Source organism: Anser brachyrhynchus (assembly GCF_964034855.1).
Source record: "Anser brachyrhynchus genome assembly, chromosome: 2".
In the NCBI taxonomy this organism is placed as follows: domain Eukaryota; kingdom Metazoa; phylum Chordata; class Aves; order Anseriformes; family Anatidae; genus Anser; species Anser brachyrhynchus.
Genome location: NC_137695.1, coordinates 94,526,774 through 94,532,866, shown reverse-complemented (window position 1 = coordinate 94,532,866; position 6,093 = coordinate 94,526,774). Strand labels below are relative to the sequence as shown.

The window sequence follows — 6,093 nt, the reverse complement described above, 5'->3', positions numbered from 1 at the left end:
ACATGAAAGCAGGTTTGGAGATTTTGAAATTTCACACTTAGGTTCCTAGGAAAACTTTTCATAAAGCCCATCTACAACTTCGCAGAAGGTTTTTTTTTTCTTTTTTTTTTTAACAGCTAGCACTTCTATTCTACTTATTTATTTTTCTTAAACAAAGGTTTTATTTTACAGAACTAATTCATGCTTCATCTACACCCATTGTAGACTCTTAAAAATGTCTAATTGTTTTCTGAGATTCTCTGGTCTCTTTTTTCATTAATCTACTTTTTGTGTTCCTGTTGAGCAGAAATTTTCTCCTACATGCAGAGTTATCATAAGCCTTGTACTTATCCAGTACTTTATCTGTTTGTAAAAGGTCTCTCTCTTTTTTTTTTTTCTTTCCTGGAAATTTTAGAATTATACATGTACTTTGATTGGAAAGTCCAAAGAAAAAAATGTCTGCCTGTGAAAAAAAATAATCTGTGAGTAGTAATGAGGAAGGAATGAATAATCATTTCAAATCACAAATTGCTTGGGCAACCAAGAATCTAGAGAAATGTAAAGTGTGAAGATACAGTGAAATGAAAACTTTTTGTCATTTCTCTTTGGTTCTCTATGGGACTGATATTTCTACAGCACTATTAAAAGATCCTACCACCACTCTTAAAAGAACACTAAGATTCAGAAAAGCTAAACATTGTAGTCTTGATTTTTTTTTCATTTAAGAAAGAAATGAAACAATTATATATGAATATAAATTGTAAGGTTGTCATAGTGATGTCATGTAAAAGCTGCATGCATCAACAGCTTTTACACAACCATATACTCAAGTATGCACTGAAACTGAGTTGTTGTCATGGAAACTGTCACATCAAATATATCTTTTCAATGCAAATACTTAAAAATCAAGCATTTTTGCCATCCTTAATACTACTTTGAGATTATAACAATAGTTTGATTTTAGATTCTTTTTAATCAAGAATAAATATGATGTAGAAAAATATTTTTCTTTGCACTATCATTTTAATTTTAATTTTAATTTCTTCACTATATTACAACAACAAAACTTTGTGTTGGGACTCAGAATCATATCACTGGTTCACTGACAATGAGCTGTAGTTGTTTAGGTTTATGTGAGGGAACTACATACAAAGTGAAGATGAGAGCGCACATTGCTTTTAAAATCCTGTTTCCATTCTGGAAAGACAATGACTTTTCCAGTTCTATATTTGAATAATATTGTCATCTAGTTCAGTCTGATTGCAATTAAAGCAGGTATAATGACTAGTTATTTGCACTCCAGCGCAGGTAGGAAAACTTGACAACATTCCCGTCATGTTTAAGTATAATTTTTACCAGTTTTTAAATTGCTAACAACATTGCTTTATTAAATTTCCTTTTTAAAAATAAGCTATTAATTTGCAATACATACTATCTTTACATATTTTATGTTCAGTTTGTTTTATTTAAATCATGTAACTTTTGTTGGAACAAATAAACCCTACAAAAACTTTTTTTCTTTCCTCTAATAACCTTTCCCGTGATCATAACAGGGCACTTATTGCAAACTGAAAAAAAAAAAAAAAAAAAAAAACAACCAAATAAACATCAAACCAAGCAGAAATTAACATTAAACAGCTTTGCTTTTTTTTTTTTTTCTTCCCCTGAGAAATCATGCTTTCAACTGCTCTCACGTTTCCTTATGCTCTTAATTCTAAATAAAAGTTCCAAGATAGTTAATTGGTTGAACTCACTTGTACTAATGAATAGTAGTTTGGAGTAGTTTGCTAACTTACTGCAACATGATTACATTATAAATTAATGCAAACATATGTTACAAATATATGATTGAAAAAAACTGTGGAATCACATTAGCTGGCTTAACAAGCCACTAAGAAAAATGGCATAATTCTATTTGATTCACAAAATATTTTGTCTGTCTAGCTAGTCTTTTAAAAGTAATATTTATTTATAATTGCTCCTAAGTTTTATTGGATGCTTTCTGAACTGTAAGGAAAATGTGCTTTATAAGCCATTTCAGATATAAACATAAGAAAATAAGACAGCATAATTAAATGGTCTGTTATGAATCCAGTCACACAGTCTTCGTATAGTTAAAGTTCCAGCTGAATGTGTAGCAATGAGGTGACTGGACTTCTACCTAGGCTGTAAATGACTGTTTCACTTGGTTTGTATGGCTGTGTGCCTTAGTGACCAGGGGATATGTAAAAGATTTGAAAGACATGGCGTCCATTTACGGCTAGTCTACTGGATTGTTGGGTTAATTAGCTTCTCATTCTTGGCCTCCACTTTGTGAAATAGCTTAATAAACTTTGTGTACTGTCCTGACATCTATTGATGAAAATATAGAACTAAGGGTTTTATTATGTTTTGTATAAAGTGGGATGAGTATTTCACAGCAGCCAAAAGCTGTTTCTATAATACATGATGTTAAGGCAAGAAAGCCCTTGGAACATGCTATCAATATGTAAAAGTGTGAAGGAACAAGGTAGAATGGTAAGTGGAGATTCTCATGGCAACAGATATTTATGCTTGGTGTCAGTCAGAGTAGTGTACAAAAAAATATGTGCTGAAAGCTTCAGAGCAGTCATAATTTTTCTAGTTGAGGTGCTGTCTTACAATACAGTTACTTCATTTTCTCTTTCTCTCCTTCTCCCAAGATTTCTTTTTTCTTTTTTTTTTTTTCCTCTTTCTTTCATATGTTGCACTGGAAAAAAGAAAAAAAAAAGAAATATAAGTGTGAGACAAACAAAGAAAGGTACTAAAGTTCTGAAATTCATGAAAGAAGGAAGGCCAACTTGCAAGTTTAGGTATGGGTGCAGAAAGGAATTATCAATGGGCAGCATGGAGATGAATGAAGAATGGCATTTGATGGGACAGGTTAGGAAACAGAGAAAGGCAGCCAAGTAGGGAGTACTCCTCAGTGCAGCAGCATTGATGTAACACTGATTCCCTGTCCACGTCAAAGCACTGATAGTGCTGGGATAATGATGTCTGACAACCATTTGGCACAAAAGAGAAGATCTGTAGAATCACCTGGCAATAAGAACAGATGACTTCTGTGAGATAACAATTGCAGCAGTGGGATGGATTTTTACATTTTTCTAAAGCATTTTTAAACTAGTGAACTTGCACAGTGTGTAATACATTTGTCACTATTCTCTGCTTTCACTAGTGGAGCTTTTGCCTTTGCGAAAGGGTGATGATTGAGTTTAATACACAGTATCAGTGCATCCGAGTTCTTAATTTTTCCCTCTTTGGTAACCTTACTATGCACAGTCAGTTCACTTATCCAAATTATGATAACTCTGTGATTAAAATGAATGTCATAAAAAAATGCATTTGACTAACTGGTCTCTCATCAGAAGCCAACTCTGCAGTGTTTACAAAGCATTTAGCAAAGTAATTTCAATTACCAAATGCTAGTCAGTAATATACTAGGCTATACATCTTGCTGTGTCTTCTTTTTCACAACATTTCTGAGAAATTATTAATTTTTAAGGGGATAGAAGAGACAGAAAAGTCTGCATGTGTGCCCAATGACACATGCCTGTTTGTGCTTAATTCATTGGAAAAATTGCTCAAGAATTGTTCATCCATGTTTGAATATGCTGCCAAGGTCAACGGGACCTTTCCAAATGTGCTGGTTATACGAGGTAAAAGTGCTTGAGGCAACTTCAACTTAAGCATTTTTGTACATTTGCTTGTTTTATCTGGGGAACAGATAATCTGATGGTTTTGGAAGATCAATCTTTGATCATTTTTGACAGCGTACCCTGGAAGGCTGAGAAGAGGGGTTTGGTTTGACTAAGTGTCTAGAACCCAGCACTGTTGTACCGACCTGCATAGTATGGATCCACCAAGGGTCCTGAATATGTATTCAGACATTGCAGACTTTTAAGTCAAATTCCATTTTTATGACAGTAGCAATCCAGACACAGAAAAGATGTATGTAAATACATGTATCCCATCAGCACTATTTTGTATATTTCCAGGAAACATCTAAAAAAAAATGTGGAAGAGTTGATTTCCATTCTGAAATGGTCAATATGCAATGTATAAAAACATTTTAAAAGTAAGTTAAAGAGAACAATAGTATCATGCACGAAATGGTGCTAAATGCACTATAATAAATACACTAAATACACTGAATACACTACAGTGTGATTTGGTTCTGGCTTCTGCCCATTGCAGACAAACTTCTTCAACAGAGTTAAACTTTGAAATTTAATATAATCCAAGAAAAGAGAGAGATCCTGCTCCCATAAGATTGAGTGTAAACAGAATTAGACATAAAAAATACTTTGCTTTCCATATTTCTCTTAATCATTAAGTTTGGAATAAGAAAGTCTCATATATAAGCAAGGCTGCATTGGGTGTGGCATGGTTTCCAACAAGCTTTGCTGCCCTGGTTTTTGGGAGTTGCAATGTCAGTGCTTGGCTTAGCAGGAGTTTCCTTTGCCCACAACTTCTGGCTCCCTGAGGCTTGGACCTGGAACACCTCATGTGCAGCCCCACCTCCATCCTTGGCTGTTCTTGGAATTGGCTGATATTCCTTTGGCAGGAAAATCCCTGAGGCAAAGCTTGGCAATGATACAAGTTCACCTCGTTTATTGGAATGTCATTTGTACCATCCACTGCTTTTTGCATTGTAATTATTTCCTGGGGGTAATTGCATGCTTTTTAGACTTTCTTTTGCGCTCCCATGATCACTGCAAAAAGGGCTAGAGGGCATTGCTGAGCTGTTCCCAAGGAGAACAGTAAAATTTACCTTCTACTTTGACATTATTGTTATTTATAAATCCTAGACAAAAGAAAATACTGCTAACCTCAATCCTTCCGTTTGGAGTAGGGACTTGGTCTTACAGTTGACAGTCATTTCCATGGTCTTATTAGATTTACATTAATGATGCGCTCTGTTGTGTGAAAAGCGAGGCTGTGTACTAATACTCTTCCAAAAGTAAATGGGTTGAGTATGAGTCGATGTGTTAAAAAAAAAAACAAAAAACAAATATTGCCATGGGCCTCCCTCTGCATGTATCAGCTGGGAAACTAACCCAAATGGAGAATTATGTGTTTATACCCACAAACATGTGAGGAAATATGCTGTTTCATCTAGAAGAAGTTTGGGGTTCAAGGGAGGAACTTTGAAGTGCAATTCTTAGATGGTGCTGCTCCCTGGTGCTGAAGTTCAGTACCACCATTTCCTCTTTCCTCTCTCTAGCTTTAAATTAAAGGTTTAAAACTTTTAAATATTTTTTTTAATAATTAAAAGTAAAACTTTTAATTATTAATTCTTTTCATTATTTATTGTGAGTAGTTTACTGTAGCAAAATAACATTGGTGCACCCAAACATTTCTCATATTTAAAAAATGATTTAAATGCCTACTTACAAAGAAAGAAATGCAGAACATGGGATGTCTAAAGTTCAGCTACTTTGAAGGGGTAGAAGAAATGTCCATTTTGCAAGTAGTGCAAAGCATCTTACACATATACAGGAGCAAGTAATAAAGCTCAGCTAGTTATAGCATACAAGTAAGAACTAAAAAAAAGAAAAAAAATGTAGTACCTTTTCTGTGTTATTTTTACATACTAAATTAAATAATTATTTTTAGTTTCAAGAAATTACCAGTTTATTACCAATTCATTTATCTCAGTTCAATTCATCCTAAATAATTCAGGTACTTCCTATTTAATAAGAACTACCACAAATTACTCAGAGAATGATTCTTTTACTGTTTCTAAAAAAATTAAAAGTATTAATTTAATTTACTAGCCTTGCTAAAAGACTCCACATTTAAGGGTAATCTCTGCATATTAAAACCCAACATAGTCAGACACAGAGAATTAGCCACAACACTGCAAAACTTCACAGTCGTAAGTATTGTGAAACTTGCATTATAATCTTATGAGTAAGCAATGGAAACTTCAGCTTAATCGCGTGTTAGCAGCAGAAGCTTACTTCCACATTGAGAAAACTCAGTATAGCTATAGTCATTCATCTCCTTTTTTGCTCCTTGAGGGAAGTTTTTATAAATCTTCCCTAGTGTTTCATAATGTAACAGCAGATTTTGTAGAGAAAAGCTTACTTT

At 33.8% G+C, this 6,093-nt stretch overlaps 1 long non-coding RNA gene across 1 annotated transcript in view; it reads right to left on the bottom strand.

Moving 5' to 3' along the window:
• Positions 1-1,006: 1,006 nt before the first annotated feature.
• Positions 1,007-6,093, bottom strand: part of LOC308190581 — a 14,803-nt gene continuing 9,716 nt past the window's right edge. Inside the window, exons 2-3 of the long non-coding RNA XR_013947346.1 lie at positions 3,842-4,002; positions 1,007-2,707 (exon numbers count right to left, since the gene is read on the bottom strand). This is a non-coding gene — a long non-coding RNA (uncharacterized lncRNA). The remainder of the gene's footprint in view (positions 2,708-3,841; positions 4,003-6,093) is intronic.